Source organism: Crinia signifera, chromosome 5 (genome assembly GCF_055691185.1).
Source record: "Crinia signifera chromosome 5, ASM5569118v1, whole genome shotgun sequence".
Lineage (NCBI taxonomy): Eukaryota > Metazoa > Chordata > Amphibia > Anura > Myobatrachidae > Crinia > Crinia signifera.
The window spans coordinates 53,925,095-53,945,219 of NC_139221.1; the positions used below are offsets into that span (position 1 = coordinate 53,925,095).

General features: G+C 46.6%; 1 protein-coding gene across 4 annotated transcripts in view; it reads right to left on the minus strand.

Annotated features, from left to right (window-relative positions):
* Positions 1–20,125, minus strand: part of NCOA2 (nuclear receptor coactivator 2) — a 200,273-nt gene that overhangs the window by 86,816 nt on the left and 93,332 nt on the right. The window lies entirely within an intron of this gene.

Below are 20,125 nucleotides of genomic sequence, written 5' to 3' on the forward strand. Positions count from 1 at the left end.
TTGTAGTGTGAAAATAAAGCAGCCAGTATTTATCCTGCACAGAAATATAACCCACCCACATTTAACTCTGCACATGTTACATCTACCCCACCTGCAGTGCAGCATGGTTTTGTCAATTTGCTAAAAAAAAAAAATGCTTTGTGATCAGTTTTGAAATAACCCCAATGTCAGGAATTTAATTCCCCCTGAAGAAAGTTTAATTGTGCCACATTACTGGACAACAACATTGTCTTTGTTCACCTAGGTATAATATTGTATGCCTCATACCTCCCTAACAATCAGCAGTACGCAAACAAATGAAGCATACTAAAACCGTATTCTTGAGAATTCACACCGCAGCACCAATGCTGTCAGGATCTGCCACGCTATAAAATCTCTTCATCATCCCCAAGCTGCAGTAGGCAAGAGCCGAAATGTAGTGCTCTCAAGTATAGCACCCGTTCCCTACTTTCAGCAAGGACTTGTTAGGTGAACGGCGATAATCCTCAGAGATTCTTCTCATATTTCAGAAAGAAACAGATATAAGTTATTGACTTTTCTTTCAACTTTCACTAAACTCTTATAATTAGTTTAATGACAACATATGGGCCCACTAGGACCATCCGTGGCAACCAGCCAATACCTTTTTTATGGCTTCAATACACACAGAACCTCCATAGAGTAATTCACATGGCATTTCCCAACAATTGAACTTTTGTGATTTTGTTTTCCCATTTAGATTGACAGATTACCAGTAGAGCATAAATTACGTTTTATTACCAGAGCACAGTAATTATACAAAAATGGGTGTAAATGGTTCAAATATTCTATAGCATAGAGAAACGGTCAATCACATGAGATTTGGGTGCTTTCGGAATCGCCCTAGTGCAGGCATGTCCAACGTTGGCCCTCCAGATGTTGTGAAACTACACATTCCAGCATGCTTTGCCACATTTTTGCTATTAGAGAATGCTAAAACTATTGCAAAGCATGCTGGGATGTGTAGTTTCACAACATCTGGAGGGCCAACGTTGGACATGCCTGCCCTAGTGTATGGCCACATTTATAGTACAGGTCGGGACTCCCTTATCCGTGTATTCCAAAACCGTATTTTTTTTTTTCAGGAATATTTTTGGGGTTTTTTGTTCCCCCCCGTCCCTTTTATTCATACTCACCTCGTCCCCGATGTCTACGACTGATTTCAGCATCCCCTTCAGCGGCATCTCCAGTCCCAGGGGTGCATTGCATGAGCGCGCTGGTGATGTCACCGGTGCACTCGCGCAATGCACCCCTGGGACCAGAGATGCTGCTGAAGAGGATGCTGAAATCCGTTGTGGACATCGGGGACGAGGTGAGTCTTGGGCGTCGGGGGACACCGTGGACGTCGTGGGGACCATCGGGGCACCAGGTAAGTATGGGGAAAAAATATATATTCAAAAATCCGAAAAAAATCCCTTCTCCAAAATGCTTGTGGTCCCGAGCATTTCCGATCAGGAATACTCGACCTGTAGTTGATACCACCTGTAACTGGAAAAGTGGAAGCATTCACTGCAGTCCAATAAGAAGTGTTATGTTGTGAGGTCTAAAGTTGGACCTAAGTGTTCATAAAACACAACTGAGAGCAAAAACAAACAAACCTGAAATACAAATGATCTCTTCACCTGGGTTACAGGAATATTGGAGGAAGCGCTACATCTACTATTAAAGCAGAAGATGCCATATTAAAGTGTAAATTACAGGCGTTGTCACCCATACACCAGAAAACAAACAGCACATGACTTCACATAAGGATACATGTTTGTTTTAAAATGCCACAAAGTCCATACAGCGTAGAAACCTGGGAACAGTTCAAACAAGGCTGCAGCAGCCTTCATCTCAAAGGAGACACTTCACAATGCAAATAAAGGGATTTTTGTAAGAACTTACCGTTCGAATCCCTTTCTCTGATATGGTCCTGGTGACACAGCTCAACACTGGGATGTAGGAGGGTCCGAAGGAGCCAGGCACCTATCCTAAAGTTTTAGAGGGTAGGCTCCTCCCCTACTGCATCCCTGGACTCTTCAGTTCAATCTTTCAAAGCCACTGGAATACATTAACTCAGTACAAACGCCTGCACATATTATATGCACATTTTATAACAGAAACTGTTAACTTTTAACCATTTTAACATGAACATCATGAAACTTCTGGCATACTTACTGAGCGTAAGGGAGGGATCGCTGTGTCACCAGGACCATATCAGAGAAAGGGATTCGAACGGTAAGTTCTTACAAAAATCCCTTTTTCTCTTTCAATGGTCCTGGTGACACAGCTCAACACTGGGACGTTCCAGAGCCGGTCCTTTGGGAGGGTACGCTCAGGTCTGCAGCTCTCAGCACTGCTCGCCCGAATGATGCGTCCTCCGACGCGAACTCATGGAATCTATAGAATTTGGCAAATGTGTGAACAGATGACCAAGTGGCAGCTCTGCAAACCTGCTCAGCTGTGGCCCCATGTCGAACCGCCCAAGAGGTGGCAACTGACCTGGTGGTATGCGCATTTATTTTGGCCGGTACTGGTCTACCCACTTTGGTGTATGCAAAGGCTATCACAGACCGCAACCACCTAGCAATAGTCTGCTTAGATGCAGGACAACCAATTTTGTGTACGTCATACAATACCAACAATGTGTCAGTCTTCCTGACACTCTTCACTCTGTCCACATATATGCGTAAGGCACGCACAACATCCAAAGTTCTCAACTTGTCCCTTTTCTTAGAACCCTCTGGGGGTTGAAACACAGGTAGAACTATCTCCTGATTTAAATGGAAGGTAGATACCACCTTCGGTAAAAACTGAGGCACTGTTCTTAAAACAGCCCTGTCATCATGAAAAATTAAGAAGGGAGATTTACATGACAAAGCTCCCAATTCTGAAACTCTTTTAGCAGATGCTACTGCTAACAAAAACACTAGCTTCCACGTGAGAAACTTAAAGTCAGCCGACCTTAAAGGTTCAAATGGTGCCTTTTGAAGGCATTCCAAAACCAGTGATAGATCCCAAGGTGCTACTGGTTGCTTGTATGGAGGTTTCAACCTGGATACTCCTTGTAAAAAGGTTTGAATTTCCGGCAAAATGGCTATCTTTTTCTGGAAATAGATGGACAAGGCCGAAATCTGCACCTTCAGTGACTGAAGGCTTAGCCCCGATGAAAAACCATCTTGTAAGAATTCCATCATTCTTGATAGCGTAAAATGAGATGTATGAGCCTTTCTTCTCTCACACCATCGAATGTAAGTCTTCCAGACTCTATAATAATTTGCCGAAGATACAGCTTTTCTGGCTTTTATCATCGTCTGTACTACTGCCTCAGAAAACCCTTTTCTTTTCAAAATGGTGGTTTCAATAGCCAGGCCGTCAAAATCAATCGATCTGAATCCAGGTGATTGAATGGGCCTTGTCTTAGAAGGTCTGGTCTCAGAGGTAGACGCCATGAGTCCACAGACAACCTCTGAAGCCTCGAGTACCAGGACCTCCTTGGCCAATCTGGGGCCACTAAGATCACTGGAACCTTCTGCCCCTGTATTTTCTTCAGAAGTCTCGGTAACATTGGTACTGGTGGGAATGCATAAAGGAGATCTCCCTGCCAGTGAATAGTCATGGCATCCACTGCCTCCGCTAGTGGATCCCTTGTTCTGGCATAGAACCTGGGCACTTGACGGTTGACCCTGGATGCCATCAGGTCCACATCCGGAATTCCCCACATCGAAGTGATTTGGTGAAACACCTGAGGGTGTAAGCTCCATTCCCCTTCCTTGAGCTCCTCCCTGCTCAGGAAGTCGGCTTCTATATTCTCTATTCCTGGAATGAATATAGCCGATACAGCTGGAACATTCTGTTCCGCCCATAGGAAGATTCTGGACACCTCCCACATGGCCAATCTGCTGCGTGTACCTCCCTGGTGATTCAGATACGCCACAGCTGTGGCATTGTCGGTCTGAATCCTCAAAGGGAGGTTCTGTAACCTGTCTCCCGCCAAGGAAATCACTTTCCAGACAGCTCTCAACTCCAAGATGTTGATTGGTAACGCTGATTCCTCTGCCGTCCACAGGCCCTGAAGCCTGAGATCCAGGACTATTGCCCCCCAGCCCCTGAGACTGGCGTCGGTAGTTACTATCAACCAGTCCCAGGTCTGTAATGACCGACCCCACTGAAGGGAATCTACTTCTGTCCACCATTTCAAGGATTCTCGAGTGTCCGAAGACAGCACTATCATCTCGGATTTCATGGTCAAAGTGTTTCCTGACCAGGCTGACAAAATGTTCCATTGGAACCTCCGAGAATGGAACCTGGCAAATTGAAGCGTCTCGAATGACGCCACCATCTTCCCCAGGAGCTTGAGGCACCTCCATACTGAAATGCTCTGAGCCCTGAGAATCTCCTGGACTAGGGTGACCAGATCCCTGGCCTTTACCTCCGGGAGGAATACCCGATGAAGATGGGTGTCCAGTATGACTCCCAAGAATTGGAGCCTTTGTGACGGTACCAACTGAGATTTTTGCAAATTTAAAATCCAGCCGTGAGCTTGCAAAAAACTGATGGCCTCTGCCAAGTGACTCTGCAGCATGGCTGCTGACTCTGCTTTGAACAGGAGATCGTCCAAATAGGGTATTACTGTGATTCCCCTGAGCCTCAGCACCGCCGCCATCACTGACATTATCTTTGTGAATACCCTTGGCGCGGTTGCTAGCCCAAAGGGTAACGCCCGGAATTGTAAATGCAGGTCTCCTATGGCAAACCTCAACAGGGTCTGATGCTCCGGGTGTATAGGGACGTGCAAATATGCGTCCTGGACATCCATGGACGCCAAAAATTCTCCCTGGTCCAGACTCAGGAGTACTGACCGTAGGGACTCCATTTTGAAATGGTCTACCCATAAATAAATGAACATTTAGGGATTTCAAATTTAGTATTGGTCTGAAAGACCCGTCTGGTTTGGGCACCAGGAACAGCGTGGAGTAAAAGCCTTTCTTCCACTCTGCCCTGGGGACTGGTGTAACCACCCCTTTTTTCAAAAGGGAGTGAGCTGCTCTCACAAGAGCTGTACGAAGCCGTGCCTCCTTTGGTAAGGATGTGGGGATGAACCTCTTCGGAGGCGGCCCTCTGCAAGGGATTTTGTAACCTTGTGTTATAATATCTAACACCCAGGCATCCTGGCCTAGAGAAGCCCAAGCGTCCGTGAAGAGTGTGAGACGCCCCCCCACTTTTGTCACTGTCGGGCGAAGCCCCTGACAGTCATGCAGAGGGTTTATCCTCTCCTTTTGTGGCAGGCTTCTTGTGAAAAGAGCCAAATTTTGACTTTTGTGTCTTGCCTCTAGAGGACTGAAACCTTCCCCTGAAAGACTGTCCTCGAAAGGACGCACCACCTCTAGGGGAGGGCCGAAAGGACGGCTTAAAAGCAGAAAATCTGGACGTCTGCTTTGCTGAGGAGGCCGGCAGGAATGTACTTTTGCCGCCCGTGGCCTGCTTTATAATCTCCTCTAATTCGGTACCAAAAAGTACCTTTCCTTTGAAGGCAAATGTTTCCAGAGCCTTCTTGGACTCATTGTCTGCTTCCCAGGCTTTAAGCCAAAGCACTCTCCTGGCATTAATGGAGACTGTGGACACTCTGGTTGCCATTTTAATAGCTTCCTCCTCTGCTTCCACTGCATATTCTGCAGCTGCCTTAATCTTTTCTGCAAGCAGTAACGCACCAGGGTCAGCTTGCAGCATGGTGCATAATTCACCAGCCCACTCTATCATGGCCTTAGAGACCCAGGCTGAAGCAATAAGGGGCCGTAAGGTAAACCCCACCCCTTCAAAGATAGCCTTGAGGTTACCCTCCAGCTTTTTATCCACAGAATCTTTGAAAGCTGCACCGCCCTGTACTGGTAATACAGTAGCCTTGGACAAACGTGCCACTGAAGCGTCCACAACTGGGACCTTTTCCCAGAGCTCCGCATGAGACTCTGGCATGGGGTACAGACTAAGGAATCGCTTAGGCATCTGTAGCCTCTTATCAGGAGTTTTCCAAGCCCCTTCTAACAATTCCTGTAACCCCTCATCTGAAGGAAAAGTAACAGCCTCCTTCCGCTGTCGCTTAAAAACACCTTTAACAGGAGTCTTATCCTCCACAGACAGCTTTAAAGCCTGCTTCACAGCTACAATGAGATCCTCTATACCAGCAGCAGAGTTCTCTTCCACATCATCACCCTGATCCCAGGGGATGTCAGTATACTCTCCTTCCTCCTCATCTACCACAGTAGTCAAAGCATAAGACCTTCTAGGGGTCCCTGCCACATCATCCATTTTGTCCAGCATTTCACTGAACCTGTTGATCCCTTTTGCAGTATCCTGCATCACCTGAATCAGCGCAGGATCTGCCTGGGTAAGAGGCAAGGAGCCTGACGACTGCTGAGATGATGGCATAGGTCTCTGTGATTCTACCAGCCCATCACTCTGCCTGTCCAAAAGCTGCACCAAAGCGTTAACTGACCTGCCTAGGGCCCTGGCCCACGCAGGTTCCATCTGCTCTGCCCTATGGGGTTCACTGCCCATGGGTCTCACATCAGCGCAAGTAATACATAAGCCCCCCTTGGCCATCTGCTCAGGGACAAACTTTTGTGTGCAAACATTGCACGCGCTCAGTGCACTAAGGGCTCCCTCCCCCAAAACCACAGCCTGATGCTCAGACATGATGCAAGTGATAAATGTATATCTATCAGTATACACAGTGCAAACAATGTACAAGCGTTTATACAGAGGCAATGCACCCAATCACTTATCTGTCTGTTGTTTTCAACTGCGGGGAAGCGATGCCCAGGAAATCCAAGTCACTCTGCCAGGATCAGTAAGCCAGCTCAGCTCCGCTGCAAGCGTTCTGAAAGGCGCCAAAGTCAGAGTGAAGGAAGAGACCACAGGTCCCTGCTGCTGCGGGGTCCGTGACCTTTTGGCGCCAACCACCCCCAGCCAGCCGCTCCTCAGGTAGGATTTCCTAGTTCCAGTGTCTCCCCCTCAACTGGGGATCACTTGGAACATGCCTGTCACAACGCTGCTGTCCTCTCATCTAGGAGCTCAGCGTGTAAGCTCCGCATAAAATGGCCGCCGCCATCACGGAGCGCCTGTCCCCCATGATCCCCACCTAAATGTGGAGCCGGTTTCAGGGTACTCCGGAGCCCAGGCAGCCTTTTGGAAAAAGGCTATAAGCGCTGCACAGGGAGACCAGACAGTGTCTCCCCTGTGCACAGTGGGCTGACAGGACGCGCTTCTGTCAGCTCCTGCTGCGCTAGCAGTGTGAGGATTCACTATGAGAATCCTCACACTGTGCCTACCTAGCTAGGGTAAAAGTTAATAAAACAATAAAAATCCCCTAACTACTCTAATTCTTCGGCTGCTCCTGCAGCCCTTTAGAATAGCACCCACTCCAGTGGGCACCTAACACGAACTGAAGAGTCCAGGGATGCAGTAGGGGAGGAGCCTACCCTCTAAAACTTTAGGATAGGTGCCTGGCTCCTTCGGACCCTCCTACATCCCAGTGTTGAGCTGTGTCACCAGGACCATTGAAAGAGAAATCTTATTATCTTGTGGTTACCAATACCACCAAGGTTTTCTAATGAGTCATGTATCTCGCTGCTCCGAATGACTTTAGTGTTTAAAAAGGATGAAACCGGTTTCCAACGTTTATGCCCTGCAATCTCAGTCATGGCATTTTACTCCAACCTGGCAAAAATGGAATCATTTTAAATAACTTTTCTATTTCAAATATAAGGTACATGTGTATTATCACGGCACCCATGCCCGTGGATCACATGATGATTGGCATATGATGCGATTTAGCACACCACCACTAGCCACGTCAGCCCGAAGGCTGGCGAGCCCTGCGTGGGGACGCGGTACGCGTCCTCCCAACCTGTTCATACCCCCACTATCCACGTTGGCGTGGAGTTGATTTTATAAAATGTGGCGAGCCACCAAGCCCGAACCGCGACGAGCACAGCAAGCCCTGCGTGGGGACGCTGAAAACGAGACCGAAACGTGGCGAGCTGAGATGTATTCCTTGTCCGCTCGCCAAGCTTCGGGGTCATTTTGGGCGTGCGCTCGCCACACTTTATAAAATCAACTCCACGCCGACGTGGATAGAGATGGTATGAACAGGTCGGGAGGACGCGTACCACGTCCCATCGCCAAGCTTCAGGCTGCCGTGGCTAGTGGTGGTGTGCTAAATCACATCGTATGCAAATCATATGCGATATTTGCATACAATGCGATCCGCGGGCATGGGCACCGTGATAATACACAAGTACCAAATATGATTTATGTGTTTTTTTTCCTATCCTTTTGTTTAAATGTAACTGTAACATGTATAGTTTGCCACCAATATCTACAGTAACCCCAAAGCATGTCATCCATTTAGCAGTGTATGGGGTAGATGTATAAAGCAGTGAAGTGAGCCAGAGGAGAAGTGGCCCATGGCAACCAATCAGAACTGAGGTATCTAAAATTATACAAAGCAGCTGATTGGTTGCCATGGGCCACTCCTCCTCTGGCTCACTTCCCCTCCCTTATCACTGCTTCATACATCTAGCACTATGTCCTTTGCGGTTTATTGAGTTATGGGCCAATCAGGACCCTGGGGCGTGGCTTGGTGGGTGTCCGGGCCACAGTTATGCTCAGTGTCCCGAGACCTTGGTGAAAGAAAAACAAAATTGGTAGCTCTGTAGCAGGAAACTATCTGGTTCCCCCCCCCCCCCCCCCATGGATGTTACCATTGGTTATAGACCATCAATGATTTCAAATAACCCATGGTTGATGGCCATAGCTATACTTCAATGGACCACATGTAACAACCAATGTAACGTGTAGTACAAGACAAGCTGCAGTACAATTTGTCCACACACATGTATAACAAATCCCCCCCCCTCTGAAACGTTTGGCCAGAATGCAGAGAAGAACCTATCACAGCATAGAACACAAAGCGGAGCCTATCACATTGTACCACGGAGCCGATCACATTGTACAATGGAGCCAATCACATCAGAGACCAACATTTTGTTATGTGTGATTTTCAGGGATGTTATTTTTAAAATCAAATACAGTATATTATTAGCAGACAACACCACTAGTTTCCATCTTTTCCATATTAATCATCTACCTGTCCATAGGGCAGCATGAGATTACTAAACAAGAGGTGGAAGATGATTTTCTTAAGCTTCATTGAGATAAATATCACTTTTCCTCCAAAAGGGGAATGCCACTTATAGAGCTGGGCAGTGCAACCGCTCATGAATGTTTTAATGCAGGCTCTTCACTGTGCAACTGAGAAGATGGTTTAATAAACACACATTAGGCTGCAATTACAACTTCCTGAGAGCATTAGAGACCTCCTTTACTATGCTGATGCAATGTCTAATTTGCACTCCAGCATTAACTACAAAAATAAATGCTAGTGATTTATAAGAGCGAGAACACAGGACAGTCAATAAGCAGTTCCCTACCACACAAGCCAACTCAGGTGCACTATTTACACACCAAAGGGAATTTCTAGCATAAAAAGAGAAAAAAGACAATATATGCCCTGGGATAATATGAGGCTATAATGGTTAGTATTACGGCCACAAAGCACTGACGCCTTAGGTTCGATTCCCACCAATACCCTAACAGCGTGGAGTCCTATGTTCTACCTGTGTTTGTGTGTAGTCACGCTCATCATGGCTGCGATGCGTCCACACATGCACATATGGCACGCTTATTTCGAAGCCATGGCTCAGCACAATGGGGTGAGGCTACTGTAATGATAATGGCCACTGGTGTGACTAAGCAAAGCTCCTCATGACTGCAGGAACCCCAACACAGCTTCAGCCTCTGCCCGGCCCCTCCTCCTTCCCACTGCTGTGTGCGGTATGACCTCGCTAACGCCATGCAGCTCACAACCGGTTTGCCGAGGGCAGGTACAGGCAGCAGCAGAGTGCTCGGCAGCGCTGCCCAGCCCCAAGAAACACAGTGTGAGGGGTGGGGGGGGGCTGTTGGGAGTACTCCCCCAAAAAAACTTGCCCAGTGGGGAGCGCTCCCTAAAAAAATAACCACTGAAGGGGTTAAAACACTTGCAGAATAGGTGGCAAATACCCAGGGCAGTGCAGACGGGGTAAAGGTTATCAGGTACTCTTTACCTAGAACGGCGCCCATCGCGACCATCGTATGCACTAAAAAACGGGTGCGATGCGATGCCCGCGATTTCCCATAGGGATCAATGTTAAAAGTCAGATTGGATGCGATTTTAGTGTTCAATGCCCGCGATTTTTCCATAGGAAACAATGTTAAATGGGCCACAGAGCCCAAATAGTCACCCTAAAGTCTGAAATGGCCCCCACAATTGTTAACGCCACCCCACGATCAACGTCAACCCGAAGCGTGTCGAGCGCAGCGAGCCCGCGAGGGGCGGCGGTACGCGTCCTCCGACCTTTTCATACCCCCACTATCCACGTCGGCGTGGAGTTGAGAATAGAATAGTGTGGCGAGCGCAGCGAGCCACCGAGCACGAAGCGTGGCGAGCCCCGCGAGGGGACGCGGATACCTTCACAGGTAAACGCGTCCCTTCGCGGGCTTCACAGGTATCCGCGTCCGCTCGCCACGCTTCGGGCTCGGTGGCTCGCTGCGCTCGCCACACTATTCTATTCTCAACTCCACGCCGACGTGGATAGTGGGGGTATGAAAAGGTCGGAGGACGCGTACCGCTGCGCTCGCCACGCTTCGGGTTCACGTTGATCGTGGGGTGGCGTTAAAAATTGTGGGGGCCATTTAAGACTTCAGGGGGACTATTAGGGCTCTGTGGCCCATTTTAACATTGTTTCCTATGTAAAAATCGCGGCCATTGAGGCATTTAACACTAAAATCGCGTCCAATCTGACTTTTAACATTGATCCCTATGGGAAAATCGTGTCGCACCCGGTTTTTTTGTGCAAACGATGACCGCGATGCCCGCGATTTTTTACCCCCGACGCCCGTGATGCAAATCGCGGGCGCCGTTCTAGGTAAAGAGTACCGGTTATCATTACTGCCTCACAGCACTGAGGTCATGGGTTCCATTCCCACCATGGCCGTAAATGTGCGGAGTTTGTATATTCTCCCCGTGTTTGGGTTTCCTCCGGGTACTCCGGTTTCCTCCCACAATCCAAAAATATACTGGTAGGCTAATTGGCTCCCAACAAAAAAATTAACCCTACAATGTCTGTGAGTGCGTGTACATGTGGTAGGGAATATAGATTGTAAGCTCCACTGGGGCAGGGACTGATGCGAATGTTTGAATATTCTCTGTTAAGCTCTGCAGAATATGTGTGCCCTATATAAGAAACTGTTAATAAATAAATAAATAAATAACTGTGCAGAGTTTGTATATTCTCCCCATACTTGCGTGGGTTTCCTCCCACAATCCAAAAATATACTGGTAAGCTAATTGGCTCCCAACAAATTAACCCTAGAAGGTCTGTGTGTGAGTGTACATGTGGTAGGGAATATAGATTGTAATCTCCACTGGAGCAGGGACTGATGTCAATGTTCTGCGGAATATGTGTGCGCTATATAAGAAACTGTTAATAATAAATGAATAAATGAATATATATATATATATATATATATATATATATATGCGACATACATTTATTAGGCCTAATGCACACCATAGTACACGCTGGGCCAGGACATTCCTTCATAGAAGCTTATCTTGTGTCCTCTATTCCTAGTGACAGCTGGCAAACTAGCTGCACAAATCCTCTGGTTAAATGCTGAGCTTCGCGATCACTCCCCTTCCCCCCCTTCACCATCAGGGAGGGGCCCTCGAAAATTCCTCCTGCTGAGGCTGCTACAGAAGAGACAAGCCGAAAGGGACACAGTCCTCAGCTTTCGCTCTGACAAAACAATATTATTTCTTACAAGGGGTACTGGTGGCAACACGGATCACAAATGGCCAGAATATGTGGGAACCTACAGACTGTGAAGGCTCATAGGCAGCATTTACGATAAACAGTTACCTATACAAAGCTTAACCAAAGTCTAATCTATAGTCATTCCATAAACAAATCATAAAAAAGGATAACAATTAAAACACACAATACAATAACCAGAAGTGAAAGTGAAACCTCACTTGAGTCAGAGGCAGGCACAGCTGTGTAATATGTTTTGATGAAAATCACTAATGGACGTGAAGACCAGCGTGGCCACCAAGAACAATGCCTAGAGGCATCGACGTAGCTCCGTTTTGGGCGCCCCCCGCAGTTTGGGGGGGGCGCCCCCCCCCGCCGCCTATACAAACCCCCCCCCCAATCCCCCGCAGCCTTACCTTTCGCGCTGGTCCCGGCGGCTCCGTTCTTCTGCTGAGGACCACCACAAAATGGCCGCCCCCATACAGCAGACAGTTTCAGAGAACTGTGTGCTATATGGGGGCGGCCATTTTGTGGTGGTCCTCAACAGAAGAACGGAGCCACCAGGACCAGCGAAATAGGTAAGCCTGCGGGGGATTGGGGGGGGGGGAGGTGTAACTATAGCACCGCAGCCCCCGGCGCCCCCATATGCACAGCGCCCCCCCCCCCCCCCCGCTGTAGCGGGGGCTGCGGTGCTATAGTTACTCCAGTGCCTAGAGGAGTAAAGTAGAAAGGGGGGAGGGGGGGGGGGAAATGGGTCCTTCTCACTATGCATACATTATTTTGTACTAATATATAAATGTAAGAACCATTTTGGTGTGGGCTCAAATGGAACAAAAACAAAGCACTATGGGACAGATGCACCAAGATTCAAAAAGTGATCAAGTGGAGAGTGATAAACTACCAGCTGATGAGCTCCTAACTGTAGATTTTTCAAACCCAGCCTGTGACATAAGTAAGGAGCTGATTGGCTGTTGCATGATCTCCACTTTATCACTGACTCAGAAGTGACTGAGCAGTAGTGTAGTAATATGGAAGCACACAAGTGTCCTGGGAGGGGGAGGTAGTGTGAGGGGCATACACACGTTGCAATTTTTGCCAGTTTTCTAAAAGATCTGAGTAGACCAGTGGTTCTCAACCTCAGTCCTCAAGACACCCACACAGTTCACGTTTTTTAGGTCACCCGGCATGTGCACTCATTACTGACGGACACATTTTAAAAGATCCACAGGTGGAGCTAATTATTTACTTGTGATTCTGTGCGGAGAAATTGAAAACGTTCACAGTATGGAGGAGGCAGCACTGTCAGCTCCAAGTGCAGCCTCCTCCCAAGCCCCGGGTGATGCACCGCCGCTCAGCTCCGCCTCATGTGACGTCACAGACACAGCAATAAACCAGGTAGGAGCTTTCAGACCGCATATGCCGTGTCGCTCTGAGGACGGGACCAGTGTCCTAATCCCGGGTGCGACACGGCATATGCGGTCTGAAAACAGTATTAGTCAGTATCACCTAGCATAGACTATGCAGGCAAGGCAATTTTGACTAGATCACAGACTATCATAGTTATACAAAATCTCCAGTGCACCTAGCCAAAATCGCCCATTAGCCAATATCTCACCGTGTATTCACGACTTTAGATCGCGCAGCAGGTTTTTGTTCTGCTTAACACAAAAGACTTTGCACACATCGCTACATTTATATGGGTGATCTAGACACCCAGAAGTTCAAGAGAAATTGCCTACCCTAAATCGCTTAGCACAAATATCAACGTGTGTACGTGCCTTAAGTGTAAGTGCATACCCTAAAGGTTTTACTTCCTGTAGCAAACTGGAGATAGACCTCACTCCAGTCATATAAATGTATAATTGCTATATAACCAAACGCAATAAGAAGCCAATAAATAGCGGTAGAAGAAGATACTACATCGTACTGGCTGCAAGTCTCTGGGTCCTGCCTGCTGCAGTCACAGCTAATCATTTGGAGTGTTCAATGTAACAGAATAAACCAGTCCAAGTTACTACTGTTAAAGGTTGACTTAAGTAGCATACACACTGTACAATTTTTTTGAACAATTTCATTCATTTCGACCATTCTGAACGAAATTGATAAAAAAAATTCTTTCAGTGTGTTTGCGACGAACGTTGTTGGTCAACTGTGCAAGCGGCTCATTTTGGAAATCTTTCAAAAAGAGCCTATAAACTGTAGCTACATCTTTTGTCAACATCTTTCGTCCAGGACACTGGGTTCAAGGGAAAGGCCTTTCAACGAAAATGGTCAAAATAATTGTACAGTGTGTATGCACCTTTAGTTTTGCTGACAGATGACCAAACATAAATATTACTATATAAGATTATAAGGAAGCAAATGGGGGTAAGCAATTCTCTTCTTGTAATGCTGCTGATGAAAAATGTTCACAAGGTGCCCGAAATGCTGACTTTCCGAAGCACTGGAGTGACTTTTCACCGTGTTTTTCAGGAAGTGAACCTGCGTTGAAAATTTGCATGTGTAAAGTTGCTGACTGATAAGCGCCCTAAACTCATCAATGTACGTGAGTGCAAGCTATTTGCTGAAATAGGGTTTGGTTAGAAAAGGGGAAGACTGCAGTAATGGGCCAAGTAGCTCTTATCTGCCATCAAAGTCTATGTTTCTAACGTACCTATTAACCACAACAAGCATATATTACCTGGGTTTACAATAGTTACCACAGATGGACCTGTATGCTGACTCGGCGGGATTCTGGGATTCGGCTCCAAAATGTACGGGATTTCAATATCGGGATTGGAGTATCCAATCCCGGAATTTCGGGATTAGACTGTGCATGCGCAGTCTAATGCCGGGCAGCTTCTGAGAACCCGCTCAGAAGCTGCCCAGCTGTTCCCGAACCCGGCGTGTGGCCTGTGCAGTGTGACTTCTGACCATCACGCTGCTCAGGCCGCAGCGTCCTGGTACGGATGACCACTCCCGGCCGGATTGAACTCCTGCCCAGCTGGTGCTGCCACTACCTGCCTGGAGGCACCAGGCAAGCACCACCGCAGCGCTGCTGTCTGCCCCACTCCCGCCCGCCTATGTAAGTAAATCTGCGGGGCGGCACCAAGCACCCCCGCAGCGCTGCTCTGCCCCGTTCTCGGCTGCCACGCACCCGCCCATGTAGGGGTGGACAGGGCGTGTTTTTCGTTTAGGGATGCCAATCCCGGGATTGAAAAAAATGCCCCGGGATTGGCATCCCTAATGCTGACGCTTCCTGTATGGCCTATATAAACCAGAAGAACAAACCATAATGAAAAGAAGTCACCCTCCTACTACACGGAATCTACCACAGACAAGGTTTCTAGAATGTATGTGCTGGACATGTTGAGATAAACTGGAAATGGGGAAACAAGGGAAGAGGCTACACTGAAATCATGTAGCTACATCAGTGTTGATGAACGGAGGGTGGAAGCAGAATTTTTGACATATGGGGGACAGATAATAGGAGTGACAATTAGATATAAACAGCATTTCATAACATGGTGCCAAGGTATTTACATACCCAAGGTTCCCTGGAAGCAGACACCGAATACCACTATTTGTGTACTGAATATACGATCATGTGAAATACATTGGCAAAGTTTAGAAAGCTTTAATTCGCAAAAGCAACAGCTGAGCAACATTCAAAACATTAACTCCATAGGATAAAGGAACGCAATATTTTTGGCAAACCATTTCTTCATCTGCATATTAGTAGAAGCCAATAGACAAATGTTGGAATGGCAGACAGTCCAGAACTTCAAGATTTAGCATTTATCCCGAAGCGTACATTTGTTTCTTCAAAGCCTCGGACAACGGAAGGTGTTTTCATTGCGACCAGGCTCCGCGTAACCCGTACTCCCCTCGGCTGCGACACCACTGTTGTTTCACAAAGGTTTACTGACCACTCGAGAATAGAATGCTATTTTTAAACCTAGCGCTAGAAGAGTATCTAATTATAAAGAAGCTTATAAATCAACACAGGCCTGGAATAGCCACAGTATTGTTTAGGTTTCTTGGTTATAGGAGGAATTTCATTATGAAAACAAACAGGGAATGGGTGTTGGACTTCATGTAAATGAGGAGTCCCACCAAAGGAGATTCTATCGGTCCACAGCATACTTGATAGGCATAACCTAAAAACCATTGATGGGTAAAGTGAAGAACATTGATTATAACATTACAATGGCATGTGGATATAAAAGGAAACAAGTTAACACTCTGTCCTGGAAACTGAAGTATTGGAAGCAACAAAGTGGGCAAGCGTAATGATCTGAGCACCTTTGACAAGGGCCAAATAAAAAAAGAATCAACAATTTCATCAGCAAATGAAACTTCCTAAGTTGGCGCAAAACAATATTCACCGAACCTTCTTAAAAATTGGGTCTATAATGTAACCCCATTTGATATCTCTGGAGATTGCAGAACCCAGAATCCTGAAGGTATCCACCACTGTCAATTATAGCGATTGGAGACACCATATGAGGATCCTAAAGACTACGATCATTTCCACCATTTTCCACCAGTTGTTTTGACTGCGTTAAAAGACCAACTGTTTTATTTATGGTACTTATATGTTAGCCGGGCGCCCGGCTACGCTACGTTGACAACGTAGCTTTGGCTACATTATCAGCGTAGCCACTGCCGGGCGGCCGGCTAATCTTGGCCGTGGGGGGGAATGTGCGGCGATCGGGGACGGCCGGGCAGACGGGGGGGGGGGGGACAAGGGGATCGACTTACATTGTCAGCGGGCATCGGGGATGCAGCAGCGGCCGGGCGGCGAAACTCTAGGCGGCGGCTAACAATGGCGGCGATTTTGCGTAGTCACCGCTGGGGGAGCATCACTTGGTTTCCCAGCTCCCCCAGCAGCACTACGCTAATAGCGTACTTCACGGACTGTCATGGAGGCCGGGACCGAGTGCCGGAGCTGCCGGGGACATCGTGGATGGTAAGTATTATGCGCACACACAAACTTACACAATCATATGGCCACTATCCACGTCATAACCCCAGTGTCCACGTGGGCGTGGAGTTAATTTTATAAAGTGTAACGAGCCCGAAGTGTAGCGAGCCCCGCGAGGGGATGCGTATCTGCGTCTGCTCGCCACGCTTCACATGGACACTGGGGTTATGACGTGGATAGTGGCCATATGATACTTTATGTGTTAGCAGGGCTCCAGTTACGTCATTTGCATAACTTAAGTCATTTGCGTAAGTTACGTACTTTACGTAGCCAGCATAGTGGTGTATTGGTATTCTCAATTAACCACTACGCAAACTACGTAACGGGCGCCCAACTAACATATACATTTATTTACAGTTTCTTATATAGCGCAGCAGATTCTGTGGCGCTTTACAATTGTAGACAGTGATATAACAAATGGGGTAACAACAGACAGACATAGAGGTAGGAGGGCCCTGCTGCAAGGTTACAATTTATAGGGACATAGGAGGGAAACACAAGGACAGGCACCAGTAATAGCATAGCAGTCCCGCAAAGTTGCAAGTCCAGAAGGAAAGCTATATAATAAATTGTCTGAGGGTTGTGTGTGTGGTACGTAAATAGGATAGGCTTGTCTGAAGAGGTGCGTTTTCAGGGAACGCTTGAAAGTTTGAAGGCTAGTAGGGATCCTTATTGTGCTTGGAAGGGCATTCCATAGGGTGGGAGTATCCTGATGAAAGTCCTGTAATAGTGAATGGGAGCTAGTGATCCGTGCAGAAGAGAGACATTCAATCCTTCATAAGACCAATGAACATGGTATCGTCTTCAAATTTCAAGAGCTTCACAGTTGGATAACTCGAGGTGCAATCATTAAGAAAGAAAGAAAGAAAGAAAGGTGGAAAGAAAGAAAGAAAGAAAGGTGGAAACAAAGAAAGAAAGGTGGAAACAAAGAAAGAAAGGTGGAAAGAACAAATCCTTGGGGAAACACTGTACAAAATGTGTCCAACTAGGAACAACCAATGAACTAGTGACAGGGTCATTGATGCACATGTGGAGCAAAGGCTAGCTTCTCTGGTCATATCGCACAGGAGAGCTACTCTAGCACAAAAAAAGTTAATGTTGGCTTTCACAGAACGCTGTCAGAACACTGCATATGGGGCTGGTCAGCTGCAGAGAGGTCAGATTGCCCATGCTGATTCCTGCCAACCTCTAAAAGGGACTACAATGGGCACATGAGCACAAAACTGGAGCAAAAGAATGTGGCCTCATATATTGAAATAAAGGTTTTCTTTTACATGTGGTTGGCCAGTTCCATGAGCATTAGTTGTCAGGGGAAGAGATTGCACCAGGATGCACTATGGGAAGGCGGCCAGCCAGGGAAGGCCTGTGATGCTCTGGGCAATGTTCGCTGGGAAACCGTGAGTCCTGGTATTAATATGGATGTTACTTTAGGATGCACCACCTACCTAAACATTGCTCTAGACCAGGTACAAGCCTTCATGGCAAGGGTCTTCCCTGATGGCAGTGACCTCTTTCAGCAGGATAATGCACATTGCCATGCTGCAAAAATTCTTCAGCAATGGTTTGGAGAACATGACAAAGTTTAAGGTGTTAACTTGGTCTTTCAATTCAGAAAATCTTCATTCGATTGAATATCTGTGGGATGTGCTGGATAAACAATTCCGAGCCATGGAGGCCCCAACTCATAACTTAGATGACTTCCGCTGCTAACGTCTTCATGCCAGATACCAGAGGACACATTCAGTGGTGGTCTCGTTGAGCCCATGCCTCAAGAAAATGTTTTGGTGGCGCAATAGTGACTCACACAATATTATAATACTTCTTTGGACAGTACTATAATAATATAGAACAGGTTCCATTCTCCCAGATCCACCAGCATCTCCCAGTAACGAATGAACACCACTGATGGATCAGGAAGAACTTAAGCGCTGTAAAATTGCTATTACATGGCCAGCTATGTCCTATGAGATCATGTCAAGTAAGTAATTCTCAATGATGTAATTCACTGTGATGGGGAGGACATTGCTATCCCCCACAACCTAGTGTTCCTGGATTGTAGACCACAACAGCCCCACTTGGACCTATTTCCATTCACCAATAGGATACAAACAATCACACATCTTTTTTCATTGGGGGTTAAGGACTTTTAAACTACAAAAAGGATCTGTGGTTATTTATGCCCTCTTGGGACACCCCTTGCAAAATCTGCCCTATATCCGTTCTCCTTCCGGATGACCATTTGGGGATCCATTTCACCATCTATGGGCCTATAAATACGGACTCTCCAGGACACTTCTAACATTACGGTTGGTGGGGACAATCAAAACCTAATTTTTATTCATTTATTTTATGTATTTTTTTATTCTACATGCTGGCTATTTAGTCAATTTTAGTGTACCCAATAAATGTATTTGTGATAGATTAACCAGTCTTTAACTGTTTTAGCGCTGCTTATTTTTGTGTTTTTCCATGGCTCTAAATAAAACCCAGCTACAACAACTTGATAATTAGGAAATGTTTACTTACAGAAGAGATAAAAATGTCTCAATATTAGTTTAAACTAACAAAATAAACATCCGCCTTCTGCAAGTGACAGTGGCATTGTAATTTAGAATGTGTTCTGGTTTGTCTTCATGTAAACAGAATAATACCTCTACCTACATTTAATAAAAGTAGAAATTGATGCTTTAATGTCATGTGTCTTTACAGACTACGAAAGGCAAAGATAGCCTCACACAGACTGATCTGAGATGCAGAGGGTCCATAGACTCTGCTTTCTCAATATTTTAATTAAGCAGCACTGAAAATCAGTGGACAAACCAGTCTGCCACGCAGATCCAAATATCAATGACAATTAGATTAGATTTGAAGCTGATGCCATTTGCTCTGTGTCGGCATGTTGGGGGCCCACACCCCAGACCCATACCCAGTATTAGGGACCCCCAGTGACAGAGATGCCTTGACGTACGGCCTGGGGGCTTAGCACTATATCTGCAGATATACGCAACCAAAATCTCTGTGTTATTTGATTATTATGTAGTTATGTTTCACTCAGTGTGCAATTGGGATACCAAATGTTTTTTCCTAGACAGAATTGCCCCTCCCTTTTGGCACTTGAGTGACACACCTCTGATTGAGCAGCTTACCAAAAAAAGTGTTGCGCCATTTGCTCTTCTGCCAGATTGTCACCTTATCCAGTTTATTTACATGTAAAAAGACCTATATAAGCCACCTAAAAATACATGAT